Source organism: Rattus norvegicus, chromosome 6, assembly GCF_021556685.1.
Source record: "Rattus norvegicus strain SHRSP/BbbUtx chromosome 6, alternate assembly SHRSP_T2T, whole genome shotgun sequence".
NCBI lineage: Eukaryota > Metazoa > Chordata > Mammalia > Rodentia > Muridae > Rattus > Rattus norvegicus.
Genome location: NC_141539.1, coordinates 103,710,001 through 103,733,541, shown reverse-complemented (window position 1 = coordinate 103,733,541; position 23,541 = coordinate 103,710,001). Strand labels below are relative to the sequence as shown.

Sequence of the window (23,541 nt, the reverse complement as noted above, 5' to 3'; positions counted from 1 at the left end):
ATATACTTTTAAACATGTAAATTATATATAGTATACTATATAATTTTAAACTATATTAACATAAATATATATCTAGAAGGATGTACAAGAAAATATGAACTGTTACTTTAAAATGTTAGTTTTTGTTTTTTATTCACTCTGTTATAGCTTTTGGCAACAGTTTCCAATTTTAGCTTTAATACAATAAACATGCCACTCTTAGAAGATTTCTGCCATGAAAGGAGAAATCTAAGAAAAGGAAGGAGCTTCCCAATTATTTAAATTGAATTTAAACCTTTGATTTTGGCTTTATTAACTCAAGTGATTTAATGACAATTAGTGTATCAATAATGTATGGTGTAATTCAAATGGATTCATGAGTAACTTTTTAAATTCTTTAGTGAATTTTGGACCTTACAATCAAGGCATGTGCCAGAATTTGATTGGTATGAGGCACTTGCATACTTTATAACATCTCATTGTTTCCACTGGGGTTTGACTTCAGCCACTGAAAGCCTATTGCTTTTGAGACTTAGGACCTAGAGTACAGAGACTTTTTACTTTGGTACTCTAATTCATAGAGATTCTGACTCTTACTTTTTAAACACTGAATCTTGAACTGAAGGGGGAATCTGGTAGATTTTATCTTCATGTATTTCCAGGAGGTTAAATCTCTTCTTCATCTATGCTTTCTAAGACAAGGAATGTAATGAGACCATAGGTCTGATTCCAATTTATACATTTTTTCCTGTGTAGCCCAGGATAGACTTAAACTTTATTTAAGTCTCAGAATTTCCCCTATTTCATCTCAGAATTGAATAATTAGAGGTATAAGCCACCAAACCTTGTTATAATATCAGTTTCTAAATGAACCAGAAGTTTTAAGGTGGTTATTAATACTGAGTCAGTGTCACAGTTAGCCTCCAGGAATGGTTTGGCCTGTGGTGGTCAAGATACAAGCTCTACACCTACTTACGTACTAAGAAAATGTATTTGCTGGCATCTTAAATATTAATTATTAATGTCTAGCTGGGTGGTGGTGGTACACGACCTTAATTCCAGGACTCAGGAGGAAGAGGGTAGTAGATCTTTTGGACTTCAAAGGCAGCCAGGTCTACAGAATGAGTTCCAGGAAAGCCAGGGCTATATAGTGAAACCCTGTCTTAAAAACCAAAACCCAGGCACACCTGCGGATCCCGGCCCGCAGCAGCTCTCTGCTCCCAAACCCCGTGGGAGAGAGACCTCACTGCCTGGTCAGGTGGGCACTCCTGAGGCTGCAGAGCGGAGGAGACCACCAACACTGCCCACCCCTGCCCACATCCCTGGCCCAAGAGGAAACTGTATAAGGCCTCTGGGTTCCCGTAGGGGAGGGCCCAGGAGCGGCAGGACCCCTGCGCCTGAGACACTGCCGGAACCTGAAGGAAACAGACCGGATAAACAGTTCTCTGCACCCAAATCCCGTGGGAGGGAGAGCTAAACCTTCAGAGAGGCAGACACGCCTGGGAAACCAGAAGAGACTGTACTCTGCACACACATCTCGGACGCTAGAGGAAAACACCAAACGCCATCTGGAACCCTGGTGCACTGAGGCTCCTGGAAAGAGCAGCGCAGATCTCCTCGGTTGCTGCCGCCGCGGAGAGGACGTAGGCAGTACCCCACGAGCACACTTGAGCCTCGGAACCTCTGGTAGGACCAACTTTTCTTCTGCAAGTGACCTGCCTGGTGAACTCAAGACACAGGCCCACAGGAACAGCTAAAGACCTGTAGAGAGGAAAAACTACAAGCCCGAAAGCAGAACACTCTGTCCCCATAACTGGCTGAAAGAAAACAGGAAAACAGGACTACAGCACTTCTGACACACAGGCTTATAGGACAGTCTAGCTACTGTCAGAAATAGCAGAACAAAGTAACACTAGAGATAATCTGATGGCAGGAGGCAAGCGCAGGAACCCAAGCAACAAAAGCCAAGACTACATGGCATCATCGGAGCCCAATTCTCCCACCAAAATAAACATGGAATATCCAAACACACCAGAAAAGCAAGATCTAGTTTCAAAATCATATTTGATCATGATGCTGGAGGACTTCAAGAAAGACGTGAAGAACTCCCTTAGAGAACAAGTAGAAGCCTACAGAGAAGAATCACAAAAATGCCTGAAAGAATTCCAGGAAAACACAATCAAACAGTTGAAGGAATTAAAAATGGAAATAGAAGCAATCAAGAAAGAACACATGGAGACAACCCTGGATATAGAAAATCAAAAGAAGAGACAAGGAGCTGTAGATAGAAGCCTCACCAACAGAATACAAGAGATGGAAGAGAGAATCTCGGGAGCAGAAGATTCCCTAGAAATCATTGACTCAACTGTCAAAGATAATGTAAAGCAGAAAAAGATACTGGTCCAAAACATACAGGAAATCCAGGAATCAATGAGAAGATCAAACCTAAGGATAATAGGTATAGAAGAGAGTGAAGACTCCCAGCTCAAAGGACCAATAAATATCTTCAAGAAAATCATAGAAGAAACTTCCCTAACCTAAAAAAAGAGATACCCATAGGCATACAAGAAGCCTATAGAACTCCAAATAGATTGGACCAGAAAAGAAACACCTCCCGTCACATAATAGTCAAAACACCAAACGCACGAAATAAAGAAAGAATATTAAAAGCAGTAAGGGAAAAAGGTCAAGTAACATATAAAGGCAGACCTATCAGAATCACACCAGACTTTTCGCCAGAAACTATGAAGGCCAGAAGATCCTGGACAGATGTCATACAGACCCTAAGAGAACACAAGTGCCAGCCCAGGTTACTGTATCCTGCAAAACTCTCAATTAACATAGATGGAGAAACCAAGATATTCCATGACAAAACCAAATTTACACAATATCTTTCTACAAATCCAGCACTACAAAGGATAATAAAGGGTAAAGCCCAACATAAGGAGGCAAGCTATACCCTAGAAGAAGCAAGAAACTAATCGTCTTGGCAACAAAACAAAGAGGAGAAAAGCACACAAACATAACCTCACATCCAAATATGAATATAACAGGAAGCAATAATCACTATTTCTTAATATCTCTCAACATCAATGGCCTCAACTCCCCAATAAAAAGACATAGATTAACAAACTGGATACGCAACGAGGACCCTGCATTCTGCTGCCTACAGGAAACACACCTCAGAGACAAAGACAGACACTACCTCAGGGTGAAAGGCTGGAAAACAACTTTCCAAGCAAATGGTCAGAAGAAGCAAGCTGGAGTAGCCATTCTAATATCAAATAAAATCAATTTTCAATTAAAAGTCATCAAAAAAGATAAGGAAGGACACTTCATATTCATCAAAGGAAAAATCCACCAAGATGAACTCTCAATCCTAAATATCTATGCCCCAAATACAAGGGCACCTACATACGTAAAAGAAACCTTACTAAAGCTCAAAACACACATTGCACCTCACACAATAATAGTGGGAGATTTCAACACCCCACTCTCATCAATGGACAGATCATGGAAACAGAAATTACACAGAGACGTAGACAGACTAAGAGAAGTCATGAGCCAAATGGACTTAACAGATATTTATAGAACATTCTATCCTAAAGCAAAAGGATATACCTTCTTCTCAGCTCCGCATGGTACTTTCTCCAAAATTGACAATATAGTTGGTCAAAAAACGGGCCTCAACAGGTACAGAAAGATAGAAATAATCCCATGCGTGCTATCAGACCACCAAGGCCTAAAACTGGTCTTCAATAACAATAAGGGAAGAATGCCCACATATACGTGGAAATTGAACAATGCTCTACTCAATGATAACCTAGTCAAGGAAGAAATAGAGAAAGAAATTAAAAACTTTTTAGAATTTAATGAAAATGAAGGTACAACATACCCAAACTTATGGGACACAATGAAAGCTGTGCTAAGAGGAAAACTCATAGCTCTGAGGGCCTGCAGAAAGAAACAGGAAAGAGCATATGTCACCAGCTTGACAGCACACCTAAAAGCTCTACAACAAAAAGAAGCAAATACACCCAGGAGGAGTAGAAGGCAGGAAATAATCAAACTCAGAGCTGAAATCAACCAAGTAGAAACAAAAAGGACCATAGAAAGAATCAACAGAACCAAAAGTTGGTTCTTTGAGAAAATCAACAAGATAGATAAACCCTTAGCCAGACTAACGAGAGGACACAGAGAGTGTGTCCAAATTAACAAAATCAGAAATGAAAAGGGAGACATACCTACAGATTCAGAGGAAATTCAAGAAATCATCAGATCTTAGTATAAAAGCCTATATTCAACAAAACTTGAAAATCTGCAGGAAATGGACAGTTTCCTAGACAAATATCAGGTACCGAAGTTAAATCAGGAACAGATAAACCAGTTAAACAACCCCATAACTCCTAAGGAAATAGAAGCAGTCATTAAAGGTCTCCCAACCAAAAAGAGCCCAGGTCTAGACTGGTTTAGTGCAGAATTCTATCAAACCTTCATAGAAGACCTCATACCAATATTATCCAAAGTATTCCACAAAATTGAAACAGATGGATCACTCCCGAATTCCTTCTATGAATCCACAATTACTCTTATACCTAAACCACACAAAGACCCAACAAAGAAAGAGAACTTCAGACCAATTTCCCTTATGAATATCGACGCAAAAATACTCAATAAAATTCTGGCAAACCGGATCCAAGAGCACATCAAAACAATCATGCACCATGATCAAGTAGGCTTCATCCCAGGCATGCAGGGATGGTTTAATATACGGAAAACCATCAACGTGATCCAATATATAAACAAACTGAAAGAACAAAACCACATGATCATTTCATTAGATGCTGAGAAAGCATTTGACAAAATTCAACACCCCTTCATGATAAAAGTCCTGGAAAGAATAGGAATTCAAGGCCCATACCTAAACATAGTAAAAGCCATATACAGCAAACCAGTTGCTAACATTAAACTAAATGGAGAGAAACTTGAAGCAATCCCACTAAAATCAGGGACTAGACAAGGCTGCCCACTCTCTCCCTACTTATTCAATATAGTTCTTGAAGTTCTAGCCAGAGCAATCAGACAACAAAAGGAGGTCAAGGGGATACAGATCGGAAAAGAAGAAGTCAAAATATCACTATTTGCAGATGATATGATAGTTTATTTAAGTGATCCCAAAAGTTCCACCAGAGAACTACTAAAGCTGATAAACAACTTCAGCAATGTGGCTGGGTATAAAATTAACTCAAATAAATCAGTAGCCTTCCTCTACACAAAAGAGAAAAAAGCCGAGAAAGAAATTAGGGAAACGACACCCTTCATAATAGACCCAAATAATATAAAGTACCTCGGTGTGACTTTAACCAAGCAAGTAAAAGATCTGTACAATAAGAACTTCAAGACACTGAAGAAAGAAACTGAAGAAGACCTCAGAAGATGGAAAGATCTCCCATGCTCATGGATTGGCAGGATTAATATAGTAAAAATGGCCATTTTACCAAAAGCGATCTACAGATTCAATGCAATCCCCATCAAAATACCAATCCAATTCTTCAAAGAGTTAGACAGAACAATTTGCAAATTCATCTGGAATAACAAAAAACCCAGGATAGCTAAAACTATCCTCAACAATAAAAGGACTTCAGGGGGAATCACTATCCCTGAACTCAAGCAGTATTACAGAGCAATAGTGATAAAAAGTGCATGGTATTGGTACAGAGACAGACAGATAGACCAATGGAATAGAATTGAAGACCCAGAAATGAACCCACACACCTATGGTCACTTGATTTTTGACAAAGGAGCCAAAACCATCCAATGGAAAAAAGATAGCATTTTCAGTAAATGGTGCTGGTTCAACTGGAGGGCAACATGTAGAAGAATGCAGATCAATCCATGCTTATCACCCTGTACAAAGCTTAAGTCCAAGTGGATCAAGGACCTCCACATCAAACCAGACACACTCAAACTAATAGAAGAAAAACTAGGGAAGCATCTAGAACACATGGGCACTGGAAAAAATTTCCTGAACAAAACACCGATGGCTTATGCTCTAAGATCAAGAATTGACAAATGGGATCTCATAAAACTGCAAAGCTTCTGTAAGGCAAAGGACACTGTGGTTAGGACAAAACGGCAACCAACAGATTGGGAAAAGATCTTTACCAATCCTACAACAGATAGAGGCCTTATATCCAAAATATACAAAGAACTCAAGAAGTTAGACCGCAGGGAGACAAATAACCCTATTAAAAATGGGGTTCAGAGGTAAACAAAGAATTCACAGCTGAGGAATGCCGAATGGCTGAGAAACACCTAAAGAAATGTTCAACATCTTTAGTCATAAGGGAAATGCAAATCAAAACAACCCTGAGATTTCACCTCACACCAGTGAGAATGGCTAAGATCAAAAACTCAGGTGACAGCAGATGCTGGCGAGGATGCGGAGAAAGAGGAACACTCCTCCATTGTTGGTGGGATTGCAGAGTGGTAAAACCATTCTGGAAATCAGTCTGGAGGTTCCTCAGAAAATTGGACATTGAACTGCCTGAGGATCCAGCTATACCTTTCTTGGGCATATACCCAAAAGATGCCCCAACATATAAAAAAGACACGTGCTCCACTATGTTCATCGCAGCCTTATTTATAATAGCCAGAAAATGGAAAGAACCCAGATGCCCTTCAACAGAGGAATGGATACAGAAAATGTGGTACATCTACACAATGGAATATTACTCAGCTATCAAAAACAACGGCTTTATGAAATTCGTAGGCAAATGGTTGGATCTGGAAAATATCATCCTGAGTGAGCTAACCCAAACACAGAAAGGCATACATGGTATGCACTCACTGATAAGTGGCTATTAGCCCAAATGCTTGAATTACCCTAGATGCCTAGAACAAATGAAACTCAAGACGGATGATCAAAATGTGAATGCTTCACTGCTTCTCTAAAAGGGGAACAAGAATACCCTTGGCAGGGAAGAGAGAGGCAAAGATTAAAACAGAGACTGAAGGAACTCCCATTCAGAGCCTGCCCCACATGTGGCCCATACATATACTGTCACCCAATTAGACAAGATTGATGAAGCAAAGAAGTGCAGACAGAGAGGAGCCGGATGTAGATCGCTCCTGAGAGACACGGCCAGAATACAGCAAATACAAAGGCGAATGCCAGCAGCAAACCACTAAACTGAGAAGAGGACCCCCGTTGAAGGAATCACAGAAAGAACTGGAAGAGCTTGAAGGGGCTCGAGACCCCATATGTACAACAATGCCAAGCAACCAGAGCTTTCAGGGACTAAGCCACTACCTAGAGACCATGCATGGACTGACCCTGGACTCTGACCTCATAGGTAGCAATGAATATCCTAGTAAGAGCACCAGTGGAAGGGGAAGCCCTGGGTCCTGCTAAGACTGAACCCCCAGTGAACTAGACTGTTGGGGGGAGGGCGGCAATGGGGGGATGGTTGGGAGGGGAACACCCATAAGGAAGGGGAGGGGGGGATGTTTGCCCGGAAACCAAAGAATTATTATTACGTATTAAATAAATTAAAAAAAAAAGGGTCACAGCATTAAGAAGGTTGAGAATCACTGCCCTAAGTAAACGTAAAATCCAAGTTAAAGCTGTGTGTGCTTTGTAATTCAGCTCACTTTAAGACAACTCGCTATCCTATCTGACTCTCAAAAAAAAAAATAAATGAATGAATAAAGAAAAACCCCAAAACCCAGAAAAATGCTGGATCCTGTTTGCATTTACAGTTTGTTAACTTATGTCTTTTTGTAGGTGAACTGAGTCTATGAATATTGAGAGATGTTAAAGGCAGATAATTGTTAGTTCTTGTTATGTCAGTTGTAAGTAGGATGCATGTGATTCCTTTTGATTTTGTTGTGAAATGATTATTATCATGTTTTTCTTTAGTGTAGGTACCCTCATTGTGTTGGAGTTTTCCAGAATCCTCTGTAGGGCTGGGTTGGTAGATAGATACTGTTTGATTTTGGTTATGTCCTAGAATATTTTTGTTTATCCATCTATAAAGAACCAAACAGAATTCACAACAGAGGAATCTTGAATGGCTGAGAAGCACCTAGAGAAATGTTCATAGAGATAGTCCTCTGTGATAAGAGAAATGCAAATAAAAACGACCCTGAGAATATACCCTACACTAATCAGAAAGGCTAAGATCAAATCCTCAGGTGACAGCATATGTTGATGAGGATGGAGAAAGAGGAACACCCCTCCATTGCTAGTGGGATTGCAAACTGGTACAGCCACTCTGGAAATCAATCTGGAAATATCCAGAAAACTTGAAATAGATCTACCTGAAGACCCAGCTATACTATTCTTGGGCATATATATACCCAAAAGATACCCCACCATGCCACAGAGGAACATGTTTCACTATGTTCATGGTGGCCTTGTTTATGATAGCAAGAAGCTGGGAACAACCCACATGTCCCATGGCAGAAGAATGGATACAGAAAATGTGGTTCATTTATACAATGGAATACCACTCAGCTATTAGGAATGAGGACATCCTGAGTTTTGCAGGCAAATGGATGGATCTAGAAAATATCATCCTGAGTGAGGTAACTCAGACCCAAAAGGACATGCATGGTATGTTCTCACTAATAAGTGGATATTAACCAAAAAAGTACAGAATACCCAGGATACAGTCCACAGAACTGAAGAAGGTTAACAAGCTGAAGGGCCCAAGTGAGGATGCCTCAATCCCACTTGGGAGGGACTTATTAAGTTCAGGAAGTAAGAACCTTTAAAGTTCTAGAAAGATTCTGAAATGGACCAGATATACTAGCCCATCTCTAAGCAGTAAGGGCTGCTGAGAGTCTCTCAACCAGTAGAATGGCCTGAAGGAGACTGAAACTAACCGAGCTGCAAAGAGACTCATGCCAGTTGAGCTGCTTGGAAGAAGCAGAGACAAGCCAGACTTCCTGGAAAAGACACCCTCCCACCTGGGAGCTGCCTGCAGGTTATGCAGTGCTTTCCAGGTTTCCAGCCTCTGTGAGCTGTCACCAGTGATTGTGCTTTTTATGATTTGATTATCTTTAGTCACTTCTGCTCCTGTAAGTAACCTCTCACCCATATTCTTATAAGTAACCCCAATAAAACTTTGGTGGTATCCCTACTTTGGTTTGTCATTGATTCCCTATGTGGGATATGTAGATGTTTGTTCATGTAGTCCTAGAAATAATGTCATATAGTATCTTCCTCAGCATATTTAAAGTTGAGTATATTATGAAAGCTTAGACATTGTTATGAATGTATAAATTTCAAAGTTGTGTTTGTTTTAATAATTTCTAATGCAATTGGAACATATGCCTCTGATTAAAACATTAGTCATACTGGAGTGTACAAGTTGAAAACTCTAGGAAGTGTAGAAGATGGCCAGCCCAGGTGTGGCCAACAGAGGCTCCTTATACATTAATAAGCTTCTACATCTGACCCTCTAGGCCCAGTATTAGCCTAAATGGAATAACAGATAAACTGAAATTCAAATGCCACCCTCCAGCTGACAGACTCTAACATTAGAAGATCTACAAAGAAGCTAATCCAACACTTTGTCTTTCTTTTGCTTCTCATGTCCTCATGCTTTTCCAGTTTCTTAATTGAATTTTATTTTACTTTATACATCATTTATGAGTTTGAAATTGAACAAGGCAGGGAGTATGGGAGGGTTTGGAGTGAGGAAAGAGAAGGGGGAAATATTGTAATCTCAGAATCTCAAAAATAAAATAAATAAAATAGCAAATTAATATTAATGTATATAGTTCTTTTTCCTGCATGTATGTTTATGGTCATTTGCATTCTTGGCAACTACTGAGCCTGAAGTTTTAAAGTTGTGCTACCATGTGAGTGCTGTGAATTGAATCTGGGTTCCCTGGAAGGACACAGTGCTTTTAACTAAGCAAACTGCAGCCCCTCATTCCCACATCTGCCCTCCACCCTCCCCTTTGCCTGTATGAGAGTGCTCCTCTACCCACCACTCTCTCCCACCCCACTGCTCCAGCATCCCTCTGTGCTGGGGCATCAAGACTCCCCTGGACCAAGGGCCAACCCTCCTGTTGGTGTCGGGCAAGTCCATCCTCTGCTACATATGTATCCCTCCAGGTACACTCCTTGGTTGGTGGTCTAGACTCTGGGAGAACTGGGTGGTCAGGCAGCCTAGGCTGTTTTTCCAGTGGGGTTGCAATCTCCTTCTGCTCCTCCAGTCCTTCCGCCAGCTCCCTCACTAGATTCCCTGAGCTTGGTCTGATGGTTGGCTCCAAGCATCCACATCCGCATTGGTCAGTTGCTGGACCGACTTCCTCAGGAACCACCACACTAGGCTCCTTTCAGCAAGGGCCTCTTGACCACAACAACAGTGTTGGGTTTGGGGTCTCCAGACATAATGGATCCCCAGGTGGGGCAGTCCCTGGTTGGCCCTTCCTTCAGTCTCTGTTCTGTTTTTTGTCCCTGTTCTTCCTTTGGACAGGAATATTTCTGGGTTAAAAACTTTGAGATGGGTTGGTGTCCCCATCCCTCAACAGGGGTCGTGCCTATCTGCTGAAGGAGGTCTCTTTAGGATCTACTGCCTCCTTCTCTGTGCCCTTCAGCTAAAGTCATCCACACTGGTTCCTGGGAGCCTCACGTTTCCCTGGTGTCTGGGACCTCTGGTGGCTATCCCCAGTTCCTCATCTCCCCTGCTACATATTTTTAGAATTTAGCATTTAAAACTGATTATTTATCAGACAGTAAAACATTTAATATGTTCAATGACCCAATGGCTATTTCAATACAATTTCTTTTCCATTTCTTCCCTTTAAAGACTAGTCAAAATTTTGGTTCATTGTACAGCTTATTTAAATATTACAGGTTTCATATGTATAGGCTCAGAAAGACTTAATGGGTTCAGATAGATATCCTTTGGAAAATACAAGCAAGATTATGATTTATGCCTAATCCTGAAATTCTGTATATGGAATAATACAATAAAGTGCCTATATTTATGAGATAAAACATATCGTTTATTCAAAGTGCTAGTAGATGCATTTGCACTTTTCCATCTAAAATACTCATTACCTGCCAATATGGTAAGCAAGTGAAAATGTAGTGATTCATATCATAAAATATAAGGTTTATTTTACCACTACAGTTTAATTGTTAATATATTCATTTCTATGTATGAAATGGTTTTTAAAAGTTTCCCAAATGTTTTTGAAGTCACAGAAAATTGTTTGAATCAGGAGCCAGTGAAGACTTTTAGTTCTATTCTTTACTATTTGTTCATTTGCTTCTGCGTGTGTATGTGAGTGCACAAACCATGTGCATGGAGGTTAGAGGACAACTGCAGGAATCCAGCCTCTGTGTCTACATGGGGATCCCAGGACTCAAACTCAGGTTGTCAGGCATGAAATCAAGTGCTTTTCCTATCTCTCCTGTTGGTAGTAGCAACCTCCTTAATTACCATCCTTCAACTTGCCCTACGCTCCACAGGGGAATATACTCTAGGATATTTTATAATCACGTAGTACATACTTTAAAATAATCCCTAACTTCTACAACATTGGCTCATTTCTTTAGGAATAAAGCGAAGGCATTGTGTTTAATTTTTTTACACTTATTTATTTAGTTTGTGTTACTGTATATATGTGTTATACTGCATGAATGCTTTTGGAAGTCAATAGCACCGGTAGGAGTTGATTCTCTCCTATCATGTGGGTTCTAGGGAATCAAACTTAGGTCTTCAGACTTGGCAGCAAGACCTCTTATCAACTTAGCTGGCTCACTGACCCGAAAAGATGAAAGATTTTGATACTGGTCCTTCTTAAATTTCCTTTTAATTTTAAATATAGTATATTTCCATTGCTTATATTCAGGAGTTTAACAGTATTAACATTGACAGTGAATAAAAAGACTACTAAATAATCTATAACAAATAAGGCACACATATTGAAAACAGAATAAGGTACCTTAAAAAGAAAGGAAAAACTAAGAATATTTAAATAGACCTATCTAAACACCCAGAAATACCACTCTTGGAAATATACCCAAAAGATGCCCTACCATGCCACAAGGACACGTGTTCCACTGTGTTCATAGTGGCCTTATTTGTGATAGCCAGAAGCTGGAAACAGCCCAGACGTCCCATGATGGAAGAATGGATACAGAAATGTGCTTCCGCTATTAAGAACAAGGAGATCCTGAGTTTTGCAGGCAAATGGATGGAACTAGAAAATGTCATCCTGAGTGAGGTAACTAAGACCCAAAAGGACATGCATGGTATGTTCTCACTAACAAGTGGATATTAGCCAAAAAAAAAATAATAAAGTACAGAATATCCAAGATACAGTCCACAGAACTCAAAAAGGCCAACAAGCTGGAGGGTCCAAGTAAGGATGCCTCAGTACCACTTGGGAGGGAGAAGCAAGCAATCACAAGGTGGGGGGAGGGGAGGGAAAAGGAATGGGGGTCGGGGGAGAGGGGAACATGATTTGGTATTGGGTGAGGGAAAAGACTGAAGCCTTAAAGGTCAGCAGAAAGAATGGAAACAGAGGACCTCGGGAGGAAGGAGGTTGGGAGGATCCTCTAGAATGTACTAGAGACCTGGGAAGTGAGAAACTCTCAGGACTCAAAGAGGGGGACCCTAGATGAAAGGCCCTATAGTGGGGACTCAAAGAGGGGGACCCTAGATGAAAGGCCCTATAGTGGGGACTCAAAGAGGGGGACCCTAGATGAAAGGCCCTATAGTGGGGAAAGGGAACTTATTGAATCCATCTCCAGTAGAAAGACAGTGCATCAAGTGAGGGATGGGGTTGTTATCCCACAGTCAAAGTTCTGATCCATAGTTCTTCCTGTCTGAAAGAAATGCAGGGATGGAAATGGAGAAGAGCCTGAGAAAAAGACGGTCCAGTGACAGGTCCAGCTCAAGGGAAGGACCCAGGTTCTGACACCATTACTGGAGCTATGGGGCACTCACAAAAAGGGACCTATCACGACTGTCCTCCAAAAGACCCAACAAGCAGCTGAAAGAGTCAGATGTAGATATGTGCACCCAACCAATGAACAGAAGCTGCTGACCCCTCTGGTTGAATTAGGACAAAACTGGTGGAAGCTAAGGAGGAGGGCAACCCTGTAGGAGGACCAGCAGTCTTAATCAACCTAGACCCCTGAGATCTCTCAGACACTGGATCACCAACCAGGCAGCATACACCAGCTGAGATGAGGTCTCCAACACATAGACAGCGGAGGACTCCTGGGTCTGGGCTCAGAGAAGATGCACCTGACCCTCAGGAGACTGCAGACCCAGGAAGTTTAGAGTCTGGAGCAGGGGTGGGGTGGGGACATCCTTGTGGAGATGGGGCTGGGGAAGGTATGCAGGGGGTAGGGTGGGGATGGGGAGGAAGAATAGGATGTGGAACTCTCAGGGGGTAGACCGGGAGGAGAATAAAATCTGGAGTGTGAAACTAACTAACTAACTAACTAATTAACTAACTAACTAACTAATTAACTTATATATATATATATATATATATATATATATATATATATATATATAACAAAAGAATTAATGGTCATATAGAAGATTCAAACAAAGTCATACACGGATTAAGGAAATCTATCCAAAACCTTGACAAAAGATTAAAAAAAGTGAATGTACAGGTAAAATTCAGCAACTCCTCAAAACTCATATAGAAAAGGACTACAAACAGAAACACAAGCAAGTTTAGCTATACCGATAGTGATAAAGTAGACTTCAAACCAAAACTAACCAGAAGAGATTAAAAAGGAGCCCCTAATTTCATAAAACAAATGTTGCATGGTAAAAACAACAACAACGACAAACCACATAGGCTCTGACACAATAATAGCAGGGGTTTGAACTTTCCTCTCTCATATCTAGGGAGGTCTCCCAAACTACCATAATGAGACTTCAGAGCTAAAATATATTATAGATCAACTAGCTTTGATAAAACAGAATATTCCAACCAATGGACAAAGAATACAAAGAAAGTTTGGATGAACACTGGGTCATCCAAAATATTAAACAGGAAACCAAAAAGTCCTGGAGAAATATGATAATAAAAACAAGACCTATCAGATTTGTAAAGAAGGCAAAATGGCCAGGGTAGGAGGAAAGTAACCAGAATGCATTTTTTACACATGTGAAAATGTAAAAAAAAAACAAAACAAACCAAAATTAATTGTCAAGGTATCTGTTTGAAAAGAGTATTTTGACATAGTAAGTTTTAAAGACACAATTTTCATTTGAACAGATTATTCTCATGAAAATGGAATAAAGAATTGGGCTGGAGGTGGTATGAAACTGCAAGGAACTTCTAATCCACAAAGTTAATAATAACCCAAATAAAAAACAGTGGTGGCAGGGATGAAGACCATGAATGCATTCAAGAAGCTGTAGAAGAAAAAGTATTGCTGTAAGAGTAGGAAATTTAAGTTCAGTATCTCATGAAAACTTATTAGAAGGAAGTATGCAATGAATATAGTATTAGAATTTGTAGCTTAAGTAAGGTCTAGGTAGTGACAATATAATAAAAATCACTTACTGATGGTACTTGAACTATTAATCTATACAAAGTCATATGAAAGAAATATACAAACTGTGAAAAGGGGCCAATAATGTTTATAAATGAATTGACAAAAGGCAAGGATACAACAGAGGCAACGAAGAAGAGTAACTCTTCTGATCTCACTCTGCCCTGGATGATGAGGCAGTTCTATTCTGTGTTATCTTTCTTTATATATGACATTATATAGTACCAGTATTGACAGATGTTTGGTCAATTTTATTAAAGAAACTGAATTAAATCTTTATATATTTTCTAAATATCTAACTAAAATGTCTAGGTCTAACTATAACGCTTTTGGATATTAAAAACAACTCTGTTGGATTCAACTCAAGGTTGAATGTTAACCTGGTAATTATTTTTCATTATCATCTCTAGAAATTCTTGATAAAAGCTAACCATTCATGCAGAGTTCATTAATTGTGATCGATCTGCTCTGATGAAGAGGAAAGAGCATATGAGGGAAGGCAGTTTTCTCCTAGTAGAAAATGAAATAATTATTTTTTTTTATTGACTTGAGTATTTCTTATATACATTTCGAGTGTTATTCCCTTTCCCGGTTTCTGGGAAAACATCCCCCTAGCCCCTCCCCCTCCCCTTCTTAGTGGGTGTTCCCCTCCCCATCCTCCCCCCATTGCCGCACTCCCCCCAACAATCTAGTTCACTGGGGGTTCAGTCTAAGCAGGACCCAGGGATTCCCCTTCCACTGGTGCTCTTACTAGGATATTCATTGCTACCTATGAGGTCAGAGTCCAGGGTCAGTCCATGTATAGTCTTTAGGTAGTGGCTTAGTCCCTGGAAGCTCTGGTTGCTTGGCATTGTTGTACATATGGGGTCTCGACCCCTTCAAGCTCTTCCAGTTCTTTCTCTGATTCCTTCAACGGGGGTCCTATTCTCAGTTCAGTGGTTTGCTGCTGGCATTCACCTCTGTATTTGCTGTATTCTGGCTGTGTCTCTCAGGAGCGATCTACATCTGGCTCCTGTCGGCCTGCATTTCTTTGCTTCATCCATCTTGTCTAATTGGATGGCTGTATATGCATGGGCCACATGTGGGGCAGGCTCTGAATGGGTGTTCCTTCTGTGTCTGTTTTAATCTTTGCCTCTCTATTCCCTGCCAAGGGTATTCTTATTCCCCTTTTAAAGAAGGAGTGAAGCATTCACATTTTGATCATCCGTCTTGAGTTCCATTTGTTCTAGGCATCTCGGGTAATTCAAGCATTTGGGCTAATAGCCATTTATCAATGAGTGCATACCATGTGTGTTTTTCTGTGATTGGGTTACCTCACTCAGGATGATATTTTCCAGTTCCGACCATTTGCCTACGAATTTCATAAAGTCATTGTTTTTGATAGCTGAGTAATATTCCGTTGTGTAGATGTACCACATTTTCTGTATCCATTCCTCTGTTGAAGGGCATCTGGGTTCTTTCCAGCTTCTGGCTATTATAAATAAGGCTGCGATGAACATAGTGGAGCACGTGTCTTTTTATATGTTGGGGCATCTTTTGGGTATATGCCCAAGAAAGGTATAGCTGGATCCTCAGGCAGTTCAATGTCCAATTTTCTGAGGAACCTCCAGACTGATTTCCAGAATGGTTGTACCAGTCTGCAATCCCACCAACAATGGAGGAGTGTTCCTCTTTCTCCGCATCCTCTCCAGCATCTGCTGTCACCTGAGTTTTTGATCTTAGCCATTCTCACTGGTGTGAGGTGAAATCTCAGGGTTGTTTTGATTTGCATTTCCCTTATTACTAAAGATGTTGAGCATTTCTTTAGGTGTTTCTCAGCCATTTGGCATTGCTCAGCTGTGAATTCTTTGTTTAGCTCTGAACCCCATTTTTTTTTCTTTTTTTTATTAACTTAAGTATTTCTTATATACATTTCGAGTGTTATTCCCTTTCCCGGTTTCCGGGCAAACATCCCCCTCCCCCCTCCCCTTCTTTATGGGTGTTCCCCTCCCCATCCTCCCCCCCTTGTCGCACTCCCCCCAACAATCTAGTTCACTGGGGGTTCAGTCTAAGCAGGACCCAGGGATTCCCCTTCCACTGGTGCTCTTACTAGGATATTCATTGCTACCTATGAGGTCAGAGTCCAGGGTCAGTCCATGTATAGTCTTTAGGTAGTGGCTTAGTCCCTGGAAGCTCTGGTTGCTTGGCATTGTTGTACATATGGGGTCTCGAGCCCCTTCAAGCTCTTCTAGTTCTTTCTCTAATTCCTTCAACGGGGGTCCTCTTCTCAGTTTAGTGGTTTGCTGCTGGCATTCGCCTCTGTATTTGCTGTATTCTGGCTGTGCCTCTCAGGAGCGATCTACATCCGGCTCCTGTTGTGAACCCCTTTTTTAATAAGGTTATTTGTATCCCTGCGGTCTAACTTTTTGAATTCTTTGTATATTTTGGATATAAGGCCTCTATCTGTTGTAGGATTGGTAAAGATCTTTTCCCAATCTGTTGGTTGCCGTTTTGTCCTAACCACAGTGTCCTTTGCCTTACAGAAGCTTTGCAGTTTTATGAGATCCCATTCGTCGATTCTTGATCTTAGAGCATAAGCCATTGGTGTTTTGTTCAGGAAATTTTCTCCAGTGCCCATGTGTTCCAGATGCTTCCCTAATTTTTCTTCTATTAGTTTGAGTGTATCTGGTTTGATGTGGAGGTCCTTGATCCACTTGGACTTAAGCTTTGTACAGGGTGATAAGGATGGATCGATCTGCATTCATCTGCATGTTGACCTCTAGTTGAATCAGCACCATTTGCTGAAAATGCTATCTTTTTTCCATTTGATGGTTTTGGCTCCTTTGTCAAAAATCAAGTGCCCATAGGTGTGTGGGTTCATTTCTGGGTCTTCAATTCTGTTGCATTGGTCTATCTGTCTGTCTCTGTACCAATACCATGCAGTTTTTATCACTATTGCTCTGTAATACTGCTTCAGTTCAGGGATAGTGATTCCCCCTGAAGTCCTTTTATTGTTGAGGATAGTTTTAGCTATCCTGGGTTTTTTGTTATTCTAGATGAATTTGCAAATTGTTCTGTCTAACTCTTTGAAGAATTGGATTGGTATTTTGATGGGGATTGCATTGAATCTGTAGATTGCTTTTGGTAAAATGGCCATTTTTACTATATTAATCCTGCCAATCCATGAGCATGGGAGATCTTTCCATCTTCTGAGGTCTTCTTCAATTTCTTTCTTCAGAGTCTTGAAGTTCTTATTGTACAAATCTTTTACTTGCTTGGTTAAAGTCACACTGAGGTACTTTATATTATATGGATCTATAATGAAGGGTGTTGTTTCCCTAACTTCTTTCTTGGCTTGTTTCTCTTTTGTGTAGAGGAAGGCTACTGATTTATTTGAGTTAATTTTATACCCAGCCACTTTGCTGAAGTTGTTTATCAGCTTTAGTAGTTCTCTGGTGGAACTTTTGGGATCACTTAAATATACTATAATATCATCTGCAAATAGTGATATTTTGACTTCTTCTTTTCCGATCTGTATCCCCTTGACCTCCTTTTGTTGTCTGATTGCTCTGGCTAGAACTTCAAGAACTATATTGAAAAAGTAGGGAGAAAGTGGGCAGCCTTGTCTAGTCCCTGATTTTAGTGGGATTGCTTCAAGTTTCTCTCCATTTAGTTTAATGTAAGCAACTGGTTTGCTGTATATGGCTTTTCCTATGTTTAGGTATGGGCCTTGAATTCCTATTCTTTCCAGGACTTTTATCATGAAGGGGTGTTGAATTTTGTCAAATGCTTTCTCAGCATCTAATGAAATGATCATGTGGTTTTGTTCTTTCAGTTTGTTTATATAATGGATCACGTTGATGGTTTTCCTTATATTAAACCATCCCTGCATGCCTGGGATGAAGTCTACTTGATCATGGTGGATGACTGTTTTGATGTGCTCTTGGATTTGGTTTGCCAGAATTTTATTGAGTATTTTTGCATCGATATTCATAAGGGAAATTGGTCTGAAGTTCTCTTTCTTTGTTGCGTCCTTGTGTGGTTTAGGTATAAGAGTAATTGTGGCTTCATAGAAGGAATTCGGTAGTGCTCCATCTGTTTCAATTTTGTGGAATAGTTTGGATAGTATTGGTATGAGGTCTTCTATGAAGGTCTGATAGAATTCTGCAATAACCCGTCTGGACCTGGCCTCTTTTTGGTTGGGAGACCTTTAATGACTGCTTCTATTTCCTTAGGAGTTATGGGGTTGTTTAACTGGTTTATCTGTTCCTGATTTAACTTCGGTACCTGATATTTGTCTAGGAAACTGTCCATTTCCTGCAGATTTTCAAGTTTTGTTGAATATAGGCTTTTATAGTAAGATCTGATGATTTTTTGAATTTCCTCTGAATCTGTAGGTATGTCTCCCTTTTCATTTCTGATTTTGTTAATTTGGACACACTCTCTGTGTCCTCTCGTTAGTCTGGCTAAGGGTTTATCTATCTTGTTGATGTTCTCAAAGAACCAACTTTTGGTTCTGTTGATTCTTTCTATGGTCCTTTTTGTTTCTACTTGGTTGATTTCAGCTCTGAGTTTGATTATTTCCTGCCTTCTACTCCTCCTGGGTGTATTTGCTTCTTTTTGTTCTAGAGCTTTTAGGAGTGCTGTCAAGCTGCTGACATATGCTCTTTCCTGTTTCTTTCTGCAGGCACTCAGCGCTATGAGTTTTCCTCTTAGCACAGCTTTCATTGTGTCCCATAAGTTTGGGTATGTTGTACTTTCATTTTCATTAAATTCTAAAAAGTCTTTAATTTCTTCCTTTATTTTTTCCTTGACCAGGTTATCATTGAGTAGAGCATTGTTCAATTTCCACGTATATGTGGGCATTCTTCCTTTATTGTTATTGAAGACCAGTTTTAGGCCGCAGTGGTTCGATAGTACGCATGGGATTATTTCTATCTTTCTGTACCTGTTGAGGCCCGTTTTTTGACCAATTATATGGTCAATTTTGGAGAACGTATCATGAGGAGCTGAGAAGAAGGTATATCCTTTTGCTTTAGGATAGAATGTTCTATAAATATCCCTTAAGTCCATTTGGCTCATGACTTCTCTTAGTCTGTCTATGTCTCTGTTTAATTTCTGTTTCAATGATCTGTCCATTGATGAGAGTGGGGTGTCGAAATCTCCTACTATTATTGTGTGAGGTGCAATGTGTGTTTTGAGCTTTAGTAAGGTTTCTTTTACGTATGTAGGTGCCCTTGTATTTGGGCATAGATATTTAGGATTGAGAGTTCATCTTGGTGGATTTTTCCTTTGATGAATATGAAGTATCCTTCCTTATCTTTTTTTGATGACTTTTAATTGAAAATTGATTTTATTTGATATTAGACTGGCTACTCCAGCTTGCTTCTTCTGACCATTTGCTTGGAAAGTTGTTTTCCAGCCTTTCACTCTGAGGTAGTGTCTGTCTTTGTCTCTGAGGTGTGTTTCCTGTAGGCAGCAGAATGCAGGGTCCTCGTTGTGTATCCAGTTTGTTAATCTATGTCTTTTTATTGGGGAGTTGAGGCCATTGATGTTGAGAGATATTAAGGAACAGTGATTATTGCTTCCTGTTATATTCATATTTGGATATGAGGTTATGTTTGTGTGCTTTTCTTCTCTTTGTTTTGTTGCCAAGACGATTAGTTTCTTGCTTCTTCTAGGGAATAGCTTGCCTCCTTATGTTCGGCTTTACCATATATTATCCTTTGTAGTGCTGGATTTCCAGAAAGATATTGTGTAAATTTGGTTTTGTCATGGAATATCTTGGTTTCTCCATCTATGTTAATCGAGAGTTTTGCAGGATACAGTAACCTGGGCTGGCATTTGTGTTCTCTTAGGGTCTGTATGACATCTGTCCAGGATCTTCTGGCTTTCATAGTTTCTGGCGAAAAGTCTGGTGTGATTCTGATAGGTCTGCCTTTATATTTTACTTGACCTTTTTCCCTTACTGCTTTTAATATTCTTTCTTTACTTTGTGCGTTTGGTGTTCTGACTATTATGTGACGGGAGGAGTTTCTTTTCTGGTCCAATCTATTTGGAGTTCTGTAGGCTTCTTGTATGCCTATGGGTATTTCTTTTTTTAGGTTAGGGAAGTTTCTTCTATGATTTTGTTGAAGATATTTACTGGTCCTTTGAGCTGGGAGTCTTCACTCTCTTCTATACCTATTATCCTTAGGTTTGATCTTCTCATTGAGTCCTGGATTTCCTGTATGTTTTGGACCAGTAGCTTTTTCCGCTTTACATTATCTTTGACAGTTGAGTCAATGATTTCTATGGAATCTTCTGCTCCTGAGATTCTCTCTTCCATCTCTTGTATTCTGTTGGTGAAGCTCGTATCTACAGCTCCTTGTCTCTTCTTTTGGTTTTCTATATCCAGGGTTGTTTCCATGTGTTCTTTCTTGAGTGCTTCTATTTCCATTTTTAATTCCTTCAACTGTTTGATTGTGTTTTCCTGGAATTCTTTCAGGGATTTTTGTGACTCCTCTCTATGGGCTTCTACTTGTTTTATGATTTCCTGGAATTCTTTCAGGCATTTTTGCGATTCCTCTCTGTAGGCTTCTACTTGCTTATTAATGTTTTCTTGTGTTTCTCTAAGGGAGTTCTTCACATCTTTCTTGAAGTCCTCCAGCATCATGATCAAATATGATTTTGAAACTAGATCTTGCTTTTCTGGTGTGTTTGGATATTCCGTGTTTGCTTTGGTGGGAGAATTGGGCTCCGATGATGCCATGTAGTCTTGGTTTCTGTTGCTTGGGTTCCTGCGCTTGCCTCTCGCCATCAGATTATCTCTAGTGTTACTTTGTTCTGCTATTTCTGACAGTGGCTAGTCTGTCCTATAAGCCTGTGTGTCAGGAGTGCTGTAGACCTGTTTTCCTGTTTTCTTTCAGCCAGTTATGGGGACAGAGTGTTCTGCTTTCGGGCGTGTATTTTTTCCTCTCTACAGGTCTTCAGCTGTTCCTGTGGGCCTGTGTCTTGAGTTCACCAGGCAGGTCACTTGCAGCAGAAAAGTTGGTCTTACCTGTGGTCCTGAGGCTCAAGTTCGCTCACGGGGTGCTGCCCTCGGGCTCTCTGTGGCGGCAGCAACCAGGAAGATCTGCACTGCTCTTTCCTGGAGCTTCCGTGCACCAGGGTTCCAGATGGTGTTTGGTGTTTTCCTCTCGCGTCAGAGATGTGTGCAGAGTGCAGTCTCTTCTGGTTTCCCAGGCGTGTCTGCCACTCTGAAGGTTTAGCTCTCCCTCCCACGGGATTTGGGTGCAGAGAACTGTTTATCTGGTCTGTCCTTTCAGGTTCTGGTGGTGTCTCAGGCGCAGGGGTCCTGCCGCTCCTGGGCCCTCCCCCACGGGCACCCAGAGGCCGTATACAGTTTCCTCTTGGGCCAGGGATGTGAGCAGGGGTGGGCAGTGTTGGTGGTCTCTTCAGCTCTCCAGCCTCAGGAGTGCCCACCTGACCAGGCGGTGAGGTCTCTCTCCCACGGGGTCTGGGAGCAGAGAGCTGCTGCGGGCCGGCATCCTTGGGTTTGGGACTCCAGGTAAACATAGGAAGTGCCCGGTCCTAGAGGAATTTTGCCTCTGTGTGTCCTGAGTTCACCAGGGAGGTCGCTTGCAGCAGAAAATTTGGTCTTACCTGTGGTCCTGAGGCTCACGTTTGCTCATGGGGTGCTGCCTACGAGCTCTCCATGGCAGCGGCAGCAACCAGGCGAAATTTTTAAATCTTTTTCCTGACATTTCTGGGTGAACATGACTCAAACACAGGATTTGATTTCTCTAAGAAACCAATGTTAAGGGAAAGGCCATTGAAATTACAGGGAACCACGACTGGTTAGTTAATTTTTGTTATAAATGTATTAAAATTTTAATAATCTATAGTTTCATTTGTATTTTCTAAATACAACTTGGTTCTCATTACTATCAATAAGTAACTGGATCTTCTGTATTTAACAGTACATAGTTTCATTAATACTGACTTTCGAAATAATTACTGACAATTTCCTTATTCTAGTGAGTTTCCAAACTTTTATTTCATTTTAGCAGAGAGTAAAATAAAAACAACAGAAAATGTTAAATCTAAGACAATGTGAGTCAAAGATGTAGGATAAGTGGAAGCTGTTTAAACCTATTTTTGTCTAAGCAGGGCCAGGACAAAAGAGTTAGAACGTGGCACCTAGTAGTTCACTAATTTTAGGTCTTTTACATCATTTGTTATGCCAGCTTCCATTATTAAAACTATTTTAATGTTGGACCAGGAAAACCATTATGTAACAAAAAGAACGTAAGTCTTGATACCTTACTTCTATTCCTTTTGAGTCTGAGTTTCCTTGCAGAAAAATTAGGATGTTAACTATTCTCTAAATGTTCATTGCAGTTTAAACACACTAGTTTTAAGAGTCTATAAATAAAACTCTTTACTCAGACATTTATTTCTTTGTGTGTGCATATATGTGTGAATGTGCGCATGTCTCTGGAAGCAAGAGGATAGACTTGGGTAATGTCCCTCCGAAGCTATCCACCTTGTTTTTTGAGACAGGGTTATTCATGAGGACCTGAAGTTCACCAAAAAGGGTAATTTGGATGGCCACTGAGTCTCAGGGATCTGATTGTCTCCATATTCCTGAAAACTGGGTTCATGTACCAACATAGCTAGCTTTTTATGTGAGTGAGTGTAGAGAATTAAATTCATATCCTCATTCTTGTACAGTCATCACTTTACTGATGGAACTATCACCCAAAACCTAAAATACTATTTTGTGGTGAAATAGTCCTTATGAAATTTGGAATTTCATTTGGAATATATCAAGTAGAGAGAATATCTGTGTATTGTATGGAAACATCACCTGTCAATTAAAAACAAAAAGTATGGCCTATAGGAAAGGGTAAAAAAGAAGGTGGAATATTTGGAAGGCAGAAAGAATTCTGGGATAGAGCCAGGCGTGGGAGATCCACCCAGGAAGATGGACAAGAAGGATGGATGCATGGTACCTAAGCACAGGTAACCAGCCACACAGCAGAGTG

General features: G+C 40.4%; 1 protein-coding gene across 28 annotated transcripts in view; it reads right to left on the bottom strand.

The window, feature by feature from the left end:
- The window catches only part of Gphn (gephyrin), a 532,330-nt gene that overhangs the window by 116,985 nt on the left and 391,804 nt on the right, over window positions 1-23,541 (bottom strand). The window lies entirely within an intron of this gene.